General features: G+C 41.5%; 1 long non-coding RNA gene across 2 annotated transcripts; it reads right to left on the bottom strand.

The window, feature by feature from the left end:
- Nucleotides 1-107: 107 nt before the first annotated feature.
- LOC308405705 lies at nt 108-18,294 on the bottom strand. 2 transcript variants are annotated; one of them, XR_013973382.1, is made up of 4 exons: nt 17,976-18,294; nt 15,559-16,568; nt 3,386-3,413; nt 108-2,904 (listed from the first exon to the last, which is right to left on the bottom strand). It is a non-coding gene; the product is annotated as an uncharacterized lncRNA (long non-coding RNA). The 2 variants fall into 2 exon arrangements; XR_013973383.1 differs by lacking the exon at nt 3,386-3,413 and having other exon boundaries at nt 17,976-18,284.
- Nucleotides 18,295-20,797: the final 2,503 nt, after the last annotated feature.

Genomic DNA, 20,797 nt, shown 5'->3' on the forward strand with positions numbered 1-20,797 from the left:
AGGGATTTACTTTGTCATGTTAGAAACAGAAAACAATTTCTGCTCAAGAGGTCTGGTAAAATATTTTACAGCTATATTTTATTGCTCATTCAATATATTTTGTTGTATTTATTGCACCACTTTTGATTTTTTCAGCCATCTGCTCATCTTGTTCAGCCTGCGAGGAGTCTAAAGATGATGGGTTTTCTGTTATCGCAGCTTTGATTTAAAGATGTAAAATTGTGAAACGATGGAAAAAGTTGTAGAATTTTATCACATGGCCATTACTGGGATGTTTTAAGGCTTTTCCATCTTATCAGCGCTTCCATAAGATAAGATAAGATAAGATAACCTTTATTAGTCCCACACGTGGGAAATTTGTTTTGTCACAGCAGGAAGTGGACAGTGCAAAAGTTATGAGGCAAAAATTAGAATACAATAAGAATAAATACAGTACACAACTGTACAGAATAGAATAAAATAAAATACTATATACAGTAGAATAAAATAAAATAAATATACAATAAGATAAAAATAGAATACAAATACAAATACTATATACAACTGAGTAAAAATACAACGATGACAAGGAAATCAGTTTTCTTGTTAAACCTCTTGTCCATGTTTGCCATTTTAGATTTCAACATGGAATCAATCATGATCGTGGTTGGGAGCCTTTGCCCATTTACTGCATGTTTCTGTCCATTGAGTTATGGTTTCTCAATGGACAATAAAAGCAGTAGTTGAAAACCTGCCCTCAATTCCATTAATAAACACTGACAAGAAGCAATCGTGCCCTCAACTAGTGCTTAATGTGCCACATATATGTGCTGATCATTTAAGTATCTGGGTATGACTGTAAAGTTTTGGTCAGGTAATCATTAGGTCAAAAAAAACAAATCGTTCAAAAGTGCTCGGCAAATATCTTTGCATGTCCGTTAGACACTTCAAACCCTGTATACAAGTGGAAATGGGTACAGTTTCTCTTTAGGATTATATAGTAGACTGTAAATCATTCAGTATTGTGCAAAAGTCACCCCTCCTGTCTTGACATTTCATCATCATCATCACCATCGTTTATTTACATAGCACTTTGGCAAGCCTGGTGTGTTTTGTTTTTTGTTTTGTTTTGTTTTTTCGCCTGTCCCGTTTGGTTCTTTTGCCATCAGAATTATTGTCTAAAGGCGAGGAAAGATGCCCAACGGATTTACTTTACCAAATTGACCATCCCAGCCTTGCCGAAATGGTCTATTTGATTCACCTTTTATTGTTTATTTTATTTATTTATTTTATTTTCACTTGCTAGATACGGGACAGACTTAAATGAGGAAAAGAAAAGGGAGAAAGGAAGAGGGGGGAAAACAGCGGAGAAGAGGGACGGGGATAAAGGGCAAAAAAACAAAAACCAACTAAATAAGCAGACACACAAAAAATGCATATATCAATCACCTGGATCACCTGTTGAGAAAGAAAAAAGAAAACAAGCAGAAGAAAACGAGAGCAATACAATAAACAACATCACAATGATATATGGGAATATAACAGTAAATAGTAAATACTAAACATTATTGTGCAGCACGTAAAATTGACAGCGCACAGTGTGCTTTGAGGTAGGAGCCAAAAATGGTGTAGTTTGTGTGTGTGTGAGCACCCGTGTGTACACCTGTGAGCATGAGCACGCTTGTATTTAAAAGGTTCCTTCATGTAATGATCTGCTAGAGGGTGTGGGGGAGCCACTGCCCCGTCCACCAGGGCATGAAGCAGGTATGGAGGAGATCAAGACTCCAGACATCCAGAGGCCCCCAGAACACAAGAGACCAAGGAAGACCAACAGAGGGGCAGCTGTGCCACTATCCCAGAAGGAGCTGAGGAGAGCCCCAGATGAGGGGTCATCCAGCAGCCGCGGAGCAGAAGCCAGGGGGGGTTGCAGTGACGTGCCCGTGAGCTCCGCCGGCAGCCAGCTGTGCCAGAGTGAGCGAGCCCCAGGCAGAGAGGCCGAGGGCACCCCACCTCCGAAGTGGCCCGAGCGAGCCCCAGGCTCCAGGCCCCGATAAGCAGCCACCAAGGAGTGAGCCGGTGTGTACCTGGGCGCCCACCCCCGGACACAAAGAACCACCAACGCACCGATGTCTGAGGGCGTCTGCCACTGGCAGGGGAAGTGGTGGGGGGAGATAGGCCTCCATACCTTAGAGCAGCGGTCCCCAACCTTTTTTGCGCCACGGACCGGTTTATGCCCGACAATATTTTCATGGACTGGCCTTTAAGGTGTCGTGGATAAATACAACAAAATAAAACTAGTACCGGTACTGAAAAAAAGAAAATTTATTCATAACACACGTGAAAAGACCCAGGAAAACCGAGTAAACGATAAAAATGATAACAAAATAACGCTGAAAACCGATAAAAACTCTGAAAACTATACATTTCACAACTGAGCCTCAACTCTCGCAGCCCGGTACCAAACGACTCACGGACCAGTACCGGTCCAAGGCCCGGGGATGGGGGACCGCTGCCTTAGAGGGCCTGAGATGTTCTCAGAGAGGTGGCGTCTGATACCCAACCTGACATATAGACACAGACATACAGGCACACACCGATACAAGCATCCATTCCCACCCTCATGCTCTCGTATGCAATTACTCAACACTCAACCAACGTGGAGACAGACATAGAGAGGCACTGTACACACAATCACACTCCCCAAGCGTACTCTGGAGGGGGAAACTGCACCCAGACCCAGGTGGTGTTACCCTTTTTCCCTGCGGTGGGGAGGAGCAGACTCCGCAGCAGCAGGGAGGCCCCACACTCCAGACCCCAGTTGGACGGCCAACTCCTCCTCCCGGCCCCCCGCTCCAGCAGGTCGCAGAGAACGGGGGTGTGAGAAGACTCCAAAACCTCCCTCCGCCCTGGTGTGTTTTTAAAGTGCTGAACAACACAAAAACAAAGAGAAACAAAATATAGTATAAAATAATAGGAGGGATGTCAGTTTCCCAACAACATTTTGCTAAGAAAATGGGAAATAAGTGCATCGATTTACTGAAACTTGCAAACATAAATAGAAATGTAGTATATACTGTAAGGCAAAAACTATTCTGACTAGCATGAAAGTCGATATCGAGTGTGTGAACAGTCTTGGGTAAGCTTTGCTTTAAGTAGTCTTCGTGAATAGTTCTAGCCGGAACCCTGCTTCCCAGTTTGTTCATTCTTTACCTAGTTTCCTGACCTTGTTTTGTCATCTCTGTTCCTAACTCCTACTGCTGTGTATTTTGGCTGGCCCCTGCAACCCGATGGAATGGCTTGATGTGTCCTTGGCTCCAGTTGAACTTGCAAACCAAGATCTGGCAATTCCTCAACAATACTCACCCTAGAATATTTATCTGCTTTCTCACCCTCTACCACTTCTTACCTCTAGAGCTGTCATCTGCCTTCCCCACCTGCAACTCAGAAAAGAGACCCAAGTTAGGTGTCCATTCACAGTTCATTCCTTAGATTCATTGGAAACACTTCTAACCTGTTCTTTCTTCTCTAGCAATCATCTGGCACAACAGTGTTTGGACCCTTCAAGCAAAACTTTTACCTGAAAGTATTGACCTGAATCCTGAGTGCATCTTTGCTTGTCTAAATGAATGTGTAATGTATGCACTGGTCTCTTTGGGTCATGCTTATTCTTGAAATAATAACACTCATTAACAGCCACCCATCCACCCTTGGTAGAAAAACTGGATTTAAAATCGATCGAGCCATTGTCCAACAATGAAAGCCTGGCTCCTTGGAAGTAAGATAAAAAGACATGTAACAAAACCGGACTATTACCAAACCCTTTATCTTCAAGAAAGCATGACAATGAATAATAATAATACTCATTTTTAACCTTCCCAATAAGCTTTTGGCTAAACTGTGAAAAATGTGTAAGCAGATAGTCTCTACATTTTTGTCTTATGAGGTCTACAAATACCCAAGAAAAAAAAGCTGCTAAAATGCTTCATAGAGCTTAGGGCACCTGCAATTGCGTGGCTTCCTGTGACCTTTTCAATACAAGTGACTCACATTCACATTACACTTCGTGTTACACTAAATCATTTGATGCAATAACGCTGTAAAAATATAACTGGGTGTAGCTTATACAGATCTAAATTGACATCAAATGATAACTAAATTTGCTAGATTCTCATCCTATGATTTGTTTTAAGAATACAGGTGCTTTCATTGTTTACAGATCATCATTTCAGAGGCATGTCTGAATTACATCAACACAAATGGAATTTATAGTGTTGATGTATAAATTTAAATTTTTATGGTATTGTATAAATGGGTGAAAGACACTATGAAAGCAATTTTGGCACTTACATACACTTTACTTTATTCCAAAGCAAATTAAAAAAACAAACAAAAAAAAACCCATTTTGCCTTTGTAGTATGTTAAAACATAGCACTTTGATCTTCAAATCATTCTTTCATCTTCTCATTCCTTGCAGTTGCATGTGAAAACTGCAATTTAGTCAGATTCTTCCCCATATGCTCAGTTTAGAAACAGTCATGCTAAGTGATGTAAAAATGTCTTACTGCCTCTTGCCCTCAGTACGTACTGTTTCACCGAGTCTCATGCTGTGGGGAAAGAAAAATCAGCCTGCTAATGAAATGTACAGCCGAGGCATACGAAGGACCAGATGGCCCCATGCCTCAAGGCCTTTGCTTTTAATTTGTGCCTTAAATGCTGAGCTGAGTGGAGTTTAGGAGAAAGGTGAGAAGGACTTCAAAGTGTGAATAATAACTTAATAGAGTGATGTTTTCCCTGTGGCGCTGCCTGCCTGGGACTTTTAAAGGAAGGGCTATAAGGCCCAGAATTCTCAACAGGATGGCTTAAATTCAAATCTACACCCCCAGCGAAAGTCCCAACGCTTTAATGTAAAACAGCCATCTGGAAAATCTTCTGAATGTTACTCACTTTGCAGATTTGGCTATTTCTTTCAGTTGTTTTTAATTTTAATTTTTTCTTGTTAGGAGCATAGAAATCAAGATGTGTGTCACAGTGTGCGCCACTTGCCCATTTTCTTTTAATATTTTGGGAGCAAATGTACTCAATGTGTCACTTTGTAAATGATTTGTAAAACTAACATGAACAGCCTTGTGAACTGTACAAGAAACTCCATCAGTGATGTTTGCTGAGCTTCCAAGAAATCGACTCTGTTGCAAACAAAAAGAAAAGAAAAACATTTCAAAGCATGTAGCTCTGATCCTGGCTTGCAAAAACCATCAATTTAGGACAGCTGTATTAGAAGTGTACTGGTAGATTTCAGGGTTTTGTGTTTTTGTTTGCCCCCTGGCAGGGTCTCCCATGGCAAATTGGTCTTGGGTGAGGGACTAGACAAAAAGTGATTCAAAAACCCCTATGAGTGGAAGATCTAGGAAACGGTTCACCCTACCTGGCATAGGGTTACTGAGGCCCTGCCCTGGAGCCAAGCCCAGAAAAGGTGCCCACGGGCGAGTGCCTGGTGGCCAGGCCTTAGTCCATGAGGCCCAACCGAGCCTGAAAGGGATATGGGCCCACCTTCCGGTAAGCCCGCCAACCACAGGAGGAGTCGTAGGGGTCATGTACAGTGTGAGCTGGGTGGTGGCCAGGGACGTAGACCCTGGCTGATCTATTCTTGGTACTGAGATTACCAACTGGGACATCTGAACATCACTTCTCGGGTGGGGAAGGAGCCTGAGCTAGTGCGTTAGGGTTAACAGGTGCCGGCTAGGTATAGTCAGGCTCACCTCAATGCACAGCTTTTGCTTCTGGAACCCGTCTCCTGGTTCCAGGCTGGACTCTGTCTCAGTCTGGGGATGCTCTTGGTGAAAGGCGGAAGGCCGGGGTGGGTATCTTAGTATCCCCTCGACTTGCTGCCTGCACATTGAGTTTTTTCCCAGTAGATGAGAGGGTTTGTTCCCTGGGCCTTCGGGTCGGGAATGTTGTCTGCGCCATGACAGTTCAGAGTTACCAGCCTTCCTGGAGTCCCTGGGTGGGGTTTTTGAAGGAGGGTAGTCTTACTGGGAGACTTCTACGTTCATGAGAGATCTGCAAAAGAGAGATCTGCAAGGGGGTGTGATTTGGAGGAATGGGCTGCCAGATCTGAACCCAAGCAGTGCTCTATTACTAAACTTCTGTGCAAATCAAAGTTTGTCCATAACAAACATCATGTTTGAACATAAGGATGTCCCTAAGAGCATGTGGCACCAGGACACCCCAGGCCGCGGCCCAATGATCAATTTTGTTATTGTATCATCAGATCTATATGTCCATATGTTCTGGATGAACCCAGGTGAAGAGTGGTGCTGAGCTGTCAACTGATCACCATCTGGTATTGAGTTGGATCAGGTGGCAGGGAAGGATGCTTGACTGACCTGGGGTGCCTAAATGAATAGTGAGGGTGCGCTGAGAACGCGCCCCCTGTCCGTAAGACCTTCAACTCCCACCTCTGGCAGAGCTTCGACAGCAGCAGAGACTGGGGGCATTGAGTCCAAATGGACCATGTTCAGCACTATTATTGACGCTGCTGCTGCACTGAGCTGCAGCCACAAAGTGGTTGATAACCACTGAACCAGATGTCGAACACCAGAGGTGAAGGGAGCCATCAGGCTGAAGGAGGAGTGCTATTGGGCTTGGCTAGCCTGTGAGACTTTGGAGGCAGTCGATAGGTACTGACAGGCCAAGCAGAAAGCAGCTCGGGCAGTGGCTGAAGCAAAAACTCGGGTGTTGGAGGACTTTGAAGAGCCCATGGAAAACCCTCATAGTGTTCTGTGGGAGGTGCTTCAGGAGTATGGGGTGTGGCCTGCTGCTATAAGCCATTTGATCCTTATACAATTAGACAGTTACTGCCCCAAGTGGAGGAGTTTAAGTATCTTGGGGTCTTGTTCACAAGTGAGGGGAGTGAGCGATTGACAGATGGATTGGTGCTTCGGTTGCAGTCATGCAGACACTATACCAGTCCATTATTTTGAAGAGACAGCTAAGCGTAAAGCTGAGTTCTTAATTTACCACTTGATCTATGTTCACAAGCTTTGGATAGTGACCAAAAGAACAAGATCGTGGACACAAGCGGTAAAAATTAGCTTTCTTCGTGGGGTGGATAGCATGTCCCTTAGAGATAAGGTGAGTAGTTCAGCCATCCGGGAAGGGCTCAGAGTAGAGCCGCTCCACATCTCCATACTCCACATCGAAAGTGGAGTATGGAGGTAGTGCAGACATCTGACAAGGATGCCTCCTGGGCGCCTCATGGGTGAGGTGTTCCGGGCATGTCACACCAGGAGAAGGCCCCGGCCGTAGACCCAGGACATGCTGGAGAGGTTTTACCTCTCAACTGGCCTGGGAACACCTTGGTCTTCCCCTGGACAAGCTGGAGGAGATGACTGGGCACCAGGACACCCCAGGTGTACTTAGGCTGCTGCACCCAGTCCTGGATAAACAGAAGAAAATGGATGGATGGATGGATGGACTTGTCTGCATGCCAAATGCTCTCTTCCCTGTTTCTCATAATCTTAGAGACTTGGCTGGAGTACCTCCTACGTTTCCACTGTCCCAACCAAGAAACTGACCTCACAGCCGTTGTTCGTAAGTGGTGCTAGTTTCAGTCATTATGCTGTTTTTAAGGTTGAGGAAAAGTGCATTTAGCTGAGCCTGAAAAATCACTTGAATGAGTGACAAAATGTTTCTCCCATTGTCCCATACGTCCAGATGAAGAGAATAAACTTTTGGGGGGGCACTTGTAATAGTGTTTCCCCAGTTTAAAGTCTCTTGACTCTAAATGAATCAAAAGAGAACAAAGAAATCTAAATTTTAGCACATATAAAAACCTGTAAAGAAAACTTCACTTAAGTATCTGTTTGGCCTGTACAGTTTCAGATAGGATTCTCAGCACTCTGCACCACAAACTCTTGCCAATATATAGATAAAATCATATGTCATTTTGGTCTGGGTGAAAGCAGGGCCTTTAACCATGTTGGCGCAGCGATCCCTCCTTTGGGTGGGGTGGCAAAAGATGACCTCTGCTTGGTAGGGATACCATAATAGCATCTGTGCGCTTGACAGTGTGTCATTACACACTAAATTTACATGAAACTCAAAAACCCAGGGTGGCAGGTCACGACGCAAAGCAACGGGGGGTGAAGATCCTCCGGTGCATGTCCAACTGTACAACCACAGATGAGTGGAGATTATAGAACTGCTCAGCCTGTAATGTGGCCCTTTGTACATTTCAGCGGTCGTAGAGGCATGTTTTACAACATTGGTACAAATTCACGAGATTGCTTTGTATTTATTCAACGTGATATTTAATTATAACACAAACAGCCTGGGATAGTTTTCTGTGATTAACACAGACAAAAAATGAAGATAGTGATAAAGTAAATGATCTGTTGTGGACAGAAAAAAGTACCAAATAACTTCATTTGTCGTTAACTTCATTGTTTCTTGCAGTGCTACATAAACTCTATAAATCGAATTAGAAACTAATTTCTGAGAAGCATGTTAATTTTTACTGATAAGAAAAACACTGCTGGTTTTATTAAAAACGTCAAATGAGCAGTACAGCATGTCATGACCGCTCACATCTGTGCAACAGAGATGTATTGAACATGCCTTCAGTAATGAGTGGTGGCAAGGCCTCTGTCAGTCAAATTAAAAGCCTCCAAGTGTTACCTTTGCATGAAAGTCCTTTAAAACATTATGGTCAGCAAAAAAGTAAATCTTAGCTGAGTTGTAACATTCTTGTTGGGAAAACTGTGATTTATGCATCACATAAAGGTCATAGATTGGAATAAAAGATTTACACAAAATATGCAAGCCCAGCTGACCCAAACCAGTTCAGTTCAGTTTCATTTATACAGAGCCAGTTCACAACAGCTGTTGTCTCAAGTCGCTTCATAAAGATCCTACAATGTTAAAGAGAGAACCAAAGGATTTGGCAAGCAAAGAGAAACTGTTTAAACTGGCGACTGTCAGTTAATACCGGTGGTGTCAAGCATAAGGCCCAAGGTCCAGAATTGGCCTGGCAAAGACTCCAATCCACCCCACAGGACAGCTTTGGAAAGTGTGACGAAGTGCATGGAGCATGTCGTTTTCAGGGTTAGCTTTTGCTATTCATACTGCACCAAAGTAATTAAGCAATAGATAAACAAGAAAATGACAGAAAAGCCATTTTCCACTGTCTGCTATAGAAATGTCGTTCCACATTTAAAATGATTTTTTTTTAAATTGGCATTTTCTGTAAATTGAAACAAAAGGGATTGTTTGCAAAGAGATATATTTTGCTGCACTTGTGATTGATTTGCACACAATCATTAGTTGTTATTAAAATTCAGCTCTATTCCACAGTATGTCTTGTGTCCTGTCTTCCTCCCCTTATCCCCCAACCAACTGCAGCACATGTCTGCCCCAAAATTACTGCCTGGTTCTGCCAAAGGTTTCTTCCTGTTAAAAAGGAGTTTTTCCTTCCCCACTGTCACTAAGTACTTGCTCATAGGGTGTTGTCTGTTTCTTGAGGTTTTCTCTGTATTATTGTAAAGTCTTTACCTTACAAATAGCAACTAGTTGTGATTTGGCACTATATAAATAAAATTGAGTTGAAGCTTAGTAATGGGTTTACTAACAGCTGCACAGCACAATAACTACACAGCGCAACCTTTTTGACACTGTAATTATGCCATCTGTCTGTTCTCAAGCTAAAAGTAAGCTATTGTGTTTTTTGTTTTATAGTCTGTTTTATTTATAGAACAGGCTGTGTTATCTATCTTTGCCGGGATACTTTCCAATTGCTCTTTAGATCTGAAAGGATCCCTGACTTCAGAGGTTCATGGAGTTAGGGCACACTAATGCAGAACAGGATACAGCCTACATTTTATTACCTGTTGGTAATGGAGAGATAAAAAGCTAAGCCTTTGCTGAACTTTGACAGAGAGGCACGTGAACGCTGTTCCTTATAGGTCAGTCCTTCATATAGTGTTTGACAAGAAAGAAAATAACGAAGTGTTAAAAATTCTACCCTTTAAGGCAGAACTGAAATCTCTCTCAACTCTGTGGATTATATTATGTTCGATAATCACTCAGAGGATAAAATTACTGCCTATAAACTACTGTCCTTATGAGATAAGTGTATTTGCCTGTAAAAACCCAGACCATAGTGTTTACCTCCTAGAATAACACGGGACTGATGGAGAACACCAGCTGTTTTTGTTCCATTTATTCAAAGCTTCATTACCTAGTCAAACATTTACCTGCAAGCAGTGTGCTGTCACAAGTGCACACACAGACACAAAGCATGCACTGTACATTAGTTCACTAGTGCCATAAGACCTAAGAATTGACTCCACAGCAAATACTGTTCGCGTTTTCAAGTGTTGTCCACATGTCTCTTTAAAACCAAACAGGGCACTCTGAACGACTCTAAAACACAAAACACATGCACATTTGCCTGTCTTACGATCAGAGCTTCCCCTCTCATGCAGAACTGCTGGATATCATGAATGAGTCTTTCTTCATCATCACAGAGTTACAAAAGTTCTGGCCATTTTGTCTGACAGTTGGTTGCAATGGAGTTATTGGAAAGTGGTGGGGGGGATACTAAACACTCTTGGTTGAATGGATGTAATTTTGCCTGGCTGTTGGCTTGACAGTGTGTTTTAATGTGCCAGTGACGTCCTGTTAGAGACAGAGGGCAGTTCAGTGTCACCTGACGTAAGGGGCTCTAATTTGTTTAGCAATGAAATAATTTCCAGCCTAACTGCAGGAGTGTTGCATGTAAGGCTCTCTGTGGAAAGTTCTGTTTCTATGTGTTGCCCATTCGAGAAGGGCAGCGTTTTTGCACTTCACCTTGGTGGTAACAACACATTATTATGTCTGAAAACTGATACTGTACAAATGCATCCCATCTGCGCGAGTGGGGGAGCATGATGTTTGCAAAGAGAGAAGGTGAATTTAACAGACCCGAAAGGCTTTTGGTTAAGGTAACATCCTGATTATTGGTGAGATTATGTCATTGTTGTTGTCTTCACAGTGGAAACAGAACAGGTCTCTATTTGGACTGGGTTATTTGGGACAGAAAATTGAAATCCCAATTGGTGAATTAGCTTAAACTGTTTGTACTGTGCCTACAAATGGAAACTCCAAGGGCCTTGGCATACTTCTCGAAAGTTATGTTTTCAGACAAAGTCAGCTTCCACCTCAATAGAGTTTCAGTCATTTTACTTGAAATTTTGTTAGAGCAGCCTTTGAGGTTTGTGCATTAGAAACAGAGAAGGAAAATGCTTGTCTAATATTTGTTCTAGGAAAAGTCATTATAAGAAAGTTGAAAAATTCTTCAACGGGAAGGCTGTTCTTGCCTATCAGTCTTCACATTGTGAAGAGGAATAATGAATAAAGCCTTGGTCTGGAGTTTAAAGAAGATTCTTTAAAACTGAACTCCCATTATTATTTTTTCTTAGCTTAACCATTTGACAAGTACGGAAGAGGATTAGGGCCACAGGAAAAAAAAAAAAAAGAATTCTGACTTTAATCTCAGAATTCTGACTTTAATCTCAGAATTCTGAGAATAAAGTCAGAATTCTGACTTTTTTCTCAGAATTCTGACTTTATTCTCAGAATTCTGACTTTTTTCTCAGAATTCTGACTTTAATCTCAGAATTCTGACTTTTTTCTCAGAATTCTGACTTTAATCTCAGAATTCTGAGAATAAAGTCAGAATTCTGAGATTAAAGTCAGAATTCTGACTTTAATCTCAGAATTTTGAGGTGGGCACCTGCAGGCTTCCAGCTTCGGTGACAGCGATGTGTCCAGTTTGGCAGGTGGAGAACTAATTCACTAAATATGGTGGATATAAGTGACTTTTTGCGTGGCCGAGGGGTCCCCGAAGATGCTATTTTATTAATGGAAGAGCAGAAGGTGAGTAACAAAAAAGAGAAATAGTTTGGTGTCTCCTATTTTTACAGGAAAACAGTTACGGTACAGTTACGGTTAGCTGTTAGCATGCTTGTTAGCTTATAATGTTATATAGGAATGAACGTGTTTCACGATGTTACAGTATACTAGGTGAATTGACGTTTTAACTGTTGTTGATCGCAGGATCATCCCAGATGGGTTCGTTGCATTTTATTTTATTGTTCTACTATTTCAGAGTTTTTCAAGGCAGTTAAGCGGAGCTGTGTTACAGATGCTAGCCGCCTGCCAATATCACTGATATATTTGATGTGTACAAGTTACACTTAGTACAGCGGAGGAGAGAAGCTGTAATGAATGTTTATGCGGATATTTCACTCAGAAAAATGGGTGGCGTTCATACACAGCCACCGACACAGCCCCGGTTGTTGTTCTGACGGTGGCCGACTGACGATCCCCTCACAACATGTTAGCTAACACAAACTAATGTAGTGCATGTAACTGTGTATACGTTAGTGGTACAGTGTCGGAAGAAATGAGCAAACTGTTAATAATGTCAGAATGACATCATCTTTCTCCTATATATAAAAGTGCTGGCTGAGGAGCGCTGCCGGGTTGAACTTTGACCTCGGAGTGACGTGACGTTTGTTCGCACAACCAATAGAAGTGCAGAAAGTCGCAAATCAGGCATATTGTTCGCATAAACACAAAAATAAATAACGAAATAATCCCGATATTGTGCCAAAGACTGATTTACAATGTTACTTTGTGTTCTATGTGTAATACCTTTGCTTAAATGACTAAATGGACTGTGTATTTATGACTCTGCGTTATAGTCTTACATACATAAGTAACATTCATATGTACAGATAAAAATGTACAGAGCTATGTACACAAGCGTGTACACAAAAGTCTACTGCTGATCGAGCTGCTCAGTGGTCGTACAGTCTCATGCAGAGAGCGTGGAGGTGTTGTCCATGGTGGATGTTAGCTTAGACAACATCCTCTCCTCCCCAGTCTGCTCAGTGGACTTTAGCAGACCGCTAAAGCTGGCCCTCCCGACCAGTTTGTTAAGTTTCCCCCTGTCCCTCTCTGCCATTCCACCACTCCAGCAGACCACAACATAAAAGACAGCAGACGCCACCACAGTGTCGTAGAACATCCTTAGAAGACGTACTACCTACATCATAACCAATCAAGTCCCGCTTTTTTTTAAATACAGAAGAGGATTTATTATTTACTGAAAGGCTATGCCTTAGTTTGCTTCTTTCATTATTGTGTTTCGCCCTGCATAAAATAGATAGCTTTTCTGATAACTACAGTCAATACTCTCCTACTGGCATTAGCGGTGACCTAAGAGGCTTAACTTTAATATTGCTTTGCAGTGTAAATGTTGCAGAAAATGACTGTCTTTTCTTTCTTCCTGTGTGCAGATTGACTGTGACGTCATAGCGCTGATGGATGACGCAACTTTGGCAAACTACATTCCCTCGTACGGAGACCGAATTGCCGTCTTCAATTTCTGCAAAAGCAAGCAACCACTGTCAAAAAGAAAACTAGGACTTCTGCAAAAACTTCGTGAGAAAATGAAAACCAGAAAAGAAAGTCCAAAGGAGAACACTTCACATACAGATGCAGGAATAAGACAGACAAAGAAGCAAAAAGCAACACGCAATGTTGAGATAGGATGGATACATTGTGATGGAAAAATAGCCAAACAGGTGAGAGCGAAGCAGGTAGGTGGCACTAGAAAAATTCAAATGGCCACTGATGCTGGATTAAAAGATATTCTTCAGGAAGGAAAGAAACTTTTTTTTCCTAATGGCATATCTCCTAAGGGATGTGAAACAGATTTTGAGTTTGAGGTTTGGGACTTTAAACAGAACCACCTTACTGATGATACCTGCCAGTCTATTGGCAATATGTATGAGGCAGCGAGACTGACAATGTTACGCTTCTACATTGCAACAAAACCAAAAGATCCTGAAGAAGATGCCAGCGAGACATCTGAAGTGGTGTTTGTCTCAGAAAGCAGTGGCAGTGATATTAATCCATTGCAAGTGGGGGAAGTCAGGGGTAATTTTGATGAAGTCATCGCTGGTTCAGAAATTTTAGATGATCCAGAAATTACTTTTGGTCCAATTTTTGATGCTGAAGAAGATACAGAAGACACATTAGTCTATGAGGGTTTTCTTGTACCCCTCAGTCCACCTAATTCAGAGAACATAATAACAATCACCATACGTCATACTGACACTTTACATGACATGATTACTGCTTTCTCTGATGAGGAGATTTTGACCAAAACACTGAATGTGAAGCGCATACTTCCAGACAACACAGAAGAACCAGGCACTGGATCAGGAATACTAAGAGATGTACTCACATGCTTCTGGCATGAATTTTATGAGCGATGCACCCTAGGTGCAACCATTAAAGTGCCATTCATTCGCCATGATTTTCCTGCTGAAAAATGGAAGGCAGTTGGGCGAATACTCCTGAAAGGTTACCAAGAATGTCAGTATTTTCCAAATAAACTTGCAATCCCTTTTATGGAACAAGTGCTTTTCAGTGGTGTTTACAGTGATCTTAAAGCACACTTTCTACAGTTTGCCAGCAGCCAAGAATGTGATGTTTTGATGGAAGCAGTAAAAGATTTCTCTGCAGTTGACTTGGATGATCTTGTGGAAATTCTTGACAGTTATGGCTGTAGAAAAAGAATCACTGCTGAGACTCTTCCTACAATCCTTGATGAAATAGCACACAAAGAGCTTGTCCAAAAACCAATGTTTGTTATTGACTGCTGGCGGGAGATCATCGACCCCCATATCTCCCTCAGTCCGGAGGGACTGACCAAGTTATTCTCTGAACTGCAACCAACTTCAAAAAAAGTGTGCCAGCTGCTGAAATTTGCTGTGGATTTGACTCCACAACAAAAAGAAGTGAAAAATCATCTCAAAAGATTCATCAGAGAGCTGGATAACATTAAACTTCAGAAATTTATGCGTTTCTGCACCGGATCTGACCTTATAGTAACAAACAGTATTTATGTGGAATTTCAAGATATGACAGAGTTTACAAGAAGACCAGTCGGACGCACGTGTCTGGGTGATGGACATTGTTTAGACTCTCACAGCAATGCGCTACATTTGAACTGCTCATGCACACTAGAGCATAACTGTAAAGAGATGTTAGGAATATGTATTTTTATGTATTTTGAACTTATACAGTATACTTTTTTTAATTAGAGAGAAGTTTCTCATCTCTGTTAGAAGTCTAGTTTTGGCTAATATTTCATTTTCTTTTATCATTTTGAGTTTTACATAATACAGTCACAAAACAAAACGAACAGGTACACTGTTTACTACCATATCCAGAGCTGTCTTCACCAAATCCAAGCTTTCCAGCTGTAAGACAGAAACCTTCAGCAAAAGCATGAAGAAAGATTACTTAAGATCTATAAACTATAATTAAACTGCTCTTAAACGTTCTTTAATGCACCATGTGTGGTGTGAGAGCTCAGCACAGTCAAATACTTTTGTAAGTAATTAGTAGAAAGACTAATTCATTCAGATGGTATTTTCTTATTAAAGAAAAAAAATGTTCTAACCATATTTATATTTTCTATTTATGCAGCTAAGACATTACATAGCATGAGCACATGCTTTTACCTGAATAAGATTGAGAAAGCAGAATTGGATAAGACTTTTATCCAAAAAATCCCCTGTGAAGTGGCCATCATCCTGAAAAGTTTGAAATAAGTTCATCCAAAATTGTGCACTCTGTTTGCGTAGGGTAGCCCACCATCCTTCTATACGTTGGTTGGCCGTACTTCTTCCGTAAAGGAAACTTTTCTCACCTGCAAAACTGTCTGTGTGGTTTCTCCGTAAAAACATCTGCATTTGTTCGACACAACCATTTTCGGTACCTCGGTCAGCACGTAACCTTTCTGGACATCCGCTGATGCATGAAACTGTTTTCAGAAAATAACTTGCAATCAATTTAGGGTCACTGTTTGTAGTATAAGCCTCCATCCATAAAACATAGCGGCTAAAACCATCTATGCAGCCACTGATAGCAATACCATATGGTTTCAACTTGTCATAGCCATCCATGTGCCAGAGAGCATTTGGCCCTCTGCAGCTGTACTGTCGTCTTCTCAACCGTCGAGCTCGTCTCAGTTCCACACCTTGAGGGTCAAGCAATTTGATTATGCATCTTACAGTATCTTGTGACACCACAAATCCATGTTGAATTGCACGTAGATGTAGCCAACGATAACCTTGCATCTGTCCATTTGTCATGATCTCTTGTTGGACAAAGGCTAGCACTTCCTCCAAGTTTGATTGATTCTTCCTTCTAAAAAGCCCAAGTCTTTTACAAATTCTCTTTAGAGTTCGAACACTTATAATTGTCTGATGACTATGTGCTAAAATTGAAAGTATTTCTTTGTTACTGAAAGAAAGTCTGAAATACAGTCTTATTAAGTCATCCAAATCTGACATGTCAGCCACTGTTTCTCTCACTTTGAGAGGTGAACTTTTTGCAGAAGTCCTAGTTTTCTTTTTGACAGTGGTTGCTTGCTTTTGCAGAAATTGAAGACGGCAATTCTGTCTCCGTACGAGGGAATGTAGTTTGCCAAAGTTGCGTCATCCATCAGCGCTATGACGTCACAGTCAATCTGCACACAGGAAGAAAGAAAAGACAGTCATTTTCTGCAACATTTACACTGCAAAGCAATATTAAAGTTAAGCCTCTTAGGTCACCGCTAATGCCAGTAGGAGAGTATTGACTGTAGTTATCAGAAAAGCTATCTATTTTATGCAGGGCAAAACACAATAATGAAAGAAGCAAACTAAGGCATAGCCTTTCAGTAAATAATAAATCCTCTTCTGTATTTAAAAAAAAGCGGGACTTGATTGGTTATGATGTAGGTAGTACGTCTTCTAAGGATGTTCTACGACACTGTGGTGGCGTCTGCTGTCTTTTATGTTGTGGTCTGCTGGAGTGGTGGAATGGCAGAGAGGGACAGGGGGAAACTTAACAAACTGGTCGGGAGGGCCAGCTTTAGCGGTCTGCTAAAGTCCACTGAGCAGACTGGGGAGGAGAGGATGTTGTCTAAGCTAACATCCACCATGGACAACACCTCCACGCTCTCTGCATGAGACTGTACGACCACTGAGCAGCTCGATCAGCAGTAGACTTTTGTGTACACGCTTGTGTACATAGCTCTGTACATTTTTATCTGTACATATGAATGTTACTTATGTATGTAAGACTATAACGCAGAGTCATAAATACACAGTCCATTTAGTCATTTAAGCAAAGGTATTACACATAGAACACAAAGTAACATTGTAAATCAGTCTTTGGCACAATATCGGGATTATTTCGTTATTTATTTTTGTGTTTATGCGAACAATATGCCTGATTTGCGACTTTCTGCACTTCTATTGGTTGTGCGAACAAACGTCACTCCGAGGTCAAAGTTCAACCCGGCAGCGCTCCTCAGCCAGCACTTTTATATATAGGAGAAAGATGATGTCATTCTGACATTATAAACAGTTTGCTCATTTCTTCCGACACTGTACCACTAACGTATACACAGTTACATGCACTACATTAGTTTGTGTTAGCTAACATGTTGTGAGGGGATCGTCAGTCGGCCACCGTCAGAACAACAACCGGGGCTGTGTCGGTGGCTGTGTATGAACGCCACCCATTTTTCTGAGTGAAATATCCGCATAAACATTCATTACAGCTTCTCTCCTCCGCTTGTACACATCAAATATATCAGTGATATTGGCAGGCGGCTAGCATCTGTAACACAGCTCCGCTTAACTGCCTTGAAAAACTCTGAAATAGTAGAACAATAAAATAAAATGCAACGAACCCATCTGGGATGATCCTGCGATCAACAACAGTTAAAACGTCAATTCACCTAGTATACTGTAACATCGTGAAACACGTTCATTCCTATATAACATTATAAGCTAACAAGCATGCTAACAGCTAACCGTAACTGTACCGTAACTGTTTTCCTGTAAAAATAGGAGACACCAAACTATTTCTCTTTTTTGTTACTCACCTTCTGCTCTTCCATTAATAAAATAGCATCTTCGGGGACCCCTCGGCCACGCAAAAAGTCACTTATATCCACCATATTTAGTGAATTAGTTCTCCACCTGCCAAACTGGACACATCGCTGTCACCGAAGCTGGAAGCCTGCAGGTGCCCACCTCAAAATTCTGAGATTAAAGTCAGAATTCTGACTTTAATCTCAGAATTCTGAGAATAAAGTCAGAATTCTGAGAAAAAAGTCAGAATTCTGAGAATAAAGTCAGAATTCTGAGATTAAAGTCAGAATTCTTTTTTTTTTTTCCAGTGGCCCTAATCCTCTTCCGTAGACAAGCTTTTACACTTAAAGTGCTTAGAAAAAATTAAAAGAGCCACATGAGAAATTATCCAAACCTTACATACTATTTCATCTCTCACATGGCCTTTCTGCATTGTTATCCTTACTGAAAATGTTGTGTAAGCAGCATATTTAGCAGCAGCCTTGAATACTCTCAATGCAGTTACACAGAAGAGAAGTAAGAGTGTAGGTGATACCTGCATTTTGAAAGTGCCTAACATATAACAGTGATACTAGTATCATCGTTACACAGTATGTTAGGCAGATGGATTAGAGTCGACACTGTTACAGTGCGCCACACGTAGACAATCTGTTTGATTAGAGATGAGGCAGACATCTAGAAAAACATCTTTTTTTGTAGTCACAGCATTCTTCTTCTTTTTGTGTCTGCAAAGAACACACATGATAGCCACTTTTCCACCACACTCCTTTGCCTCCATGACATGTGTTTAGCAAATTCTGACCTCAACTCAGGACACGGTCTGTCATTTTTTTCGACTGTGTGGCATAGTTTTTACCACCTATGGAAGTATGAGTGTAACATGAAATCGACTGGACTGGCCATATGTGTGTGTGTGTGTGTGTGTGTGTGTGTGTGTGTGTGTGTGTGTGTGTGTGTGTGTGTGTGTGTGTGCGCGCGCGTGACTAACAGTTTTCACTTAACAGGTTCAGCAACCAGTTTGTCACAATTTAGAAAACTCCATCATACCCCTTTGAATTTGAATAAAAATTCATTTGGTTACCACTAAAAAGCATTTCCACCACTTATTTGCAAATGTTGCAAATGAAATAAAAATATACTTGATTAGGTGTGAGTAAGTGTTCTCATAAGCATACACCAAATTGTGATATAAAAAATGCCATCAACCTGTGACTCTAAGGAAGTATTTCTAATATGCTGCCTGAGCAACTCTGGTTTCTGCTTTTATCAGAATATACTGATTGATTTCTGTTGACACAAAGATGTGATAATGCATTAAAATGATTTGCAGTCTTCTTGTATGTGAGAGTATCTGTGTTCTCCCTGTGACTGTATGGAGTTTCTCAGGGTGCTTTGGTTTCCCACCAAATTCCAAAGACATTCCTGTGAGGTTATTTGTGGATTATTAATCCAGTAGGTGTGCATGTGAGAGTATGTGGTTGTGTCTGTGTCGCTTAGCTCTGTGATGGACTGGTGGCATCTCGAGTGTGTACCCCGTCTCTCATCCTATGATAGCTGGGACAGGATCCAGCCCCCTCCCCTGACCCTAAGTTGGATGAGCGGTTAAGAGAATGGATGGATGAATTTCAGCGTTGTTTTGTTTTTTTAATACTGCCTTTGAACTCATCCAGAGGGGGATTTCTTTCCAAATTCTCCGAATGGTGGCTTTAAATCTAGAAACTGTCACAAGAGTTTTTACTTTTCCATTGTGCTGGCGACATCCTCAGTTTTTCATGGCTACATAACTGCGCCAGACTATAAAGTGCAGACGTTCATTGCATTTCAGTTCTAAGCGATTGATGAGCTAAACTGCTAGAGAAGCGATATCTCCACATTATAGCCGATTATTGTTAAATTTTGGGTTTGTGGCATCTGAGGTAAATGTTGCCTGTTTTTAAGTATGCTATCTCACATTCTGTGAATATGCTTACATCCAGTATCCTTTCAGCTGTAGGTGGTCAGATAGGGTCTGCTCAGCAGCTGGTCAGCAGGAATGTTAAAAATAGGTAAAAATGTCTGGGCACGCTTCATCAACAGCATCTGCCATGCAGCATTTCTGTCCAACACTTTGATGTCCCTCTGTACTTAAGCTCCCATCGAGAAGAACGAGTGTAAACCACTTGTATTGCTTATCACAAAATTATCTATTGATATCAGCTGCTTGTCCAAGAGTTGTATAAAGGCTGCATCTTCCTGCATTCCATGAGATAAATAGCTTCCTCTGGGATGTTTATAAGTATGCAGTTAATCAGCTCATACGATATCTACAAATGGGAAAGGCACCAAAGAAAAGTCCAGTTAACATTCGCATCAAGCCATTTGTGTTATCTTACACTGTCTCATATATATTGTGTGTACAGTTGTAGCAGTTTCAGACAGCAGTGGTCTGGAAATTGAGCTTTTCCTCCATGAAGAGTTTTTATGAGAGAATTTATTACAGTAACAGTTTGCTATGATATTAGCCAGTCAGTAGCTAGAAACTGCAGCTTTACCAAACCATTAGCACAGCATGATATCGGCACGACTCTCCGTCGGTCTTTGCATCAAGACCATCTGCTAGACACATATTTCCACAGTTTGAACATGCCAGCCTTCGTGCAGAGCTCGAAAATACACTATCGTGCCTTAAAATGTAATGTTTTCACAGACTGAACATACCAGTCAGGGCTTGTGGCATGACTTCTATTGTTCCACTCTTTAAGGAACTCGCACTTTTCAGAGAAACAGAGCGCTTCACTCCTCTCTCGGTTCCCAGCTGTGTCAGATGTGCCGTTGAGCAGCGGTGCTGAAGGAT

The sequence above is a fragment of the Rhamphochromis sp. 'chilingali' genome, assembly GCF_963969265.1.
Source record: "Rhamphochromis sp. 'chilingali' genome assembly, chromosome: 11".
In the NCBI taxonomy this organism is placed as follows: Eukaryota; Metazoa; Chordata; class Actinopteri; order Cichliformes; family Cichlidae; genus Rhamphochromis; species Rhamphochromis sp. 'chilingali'.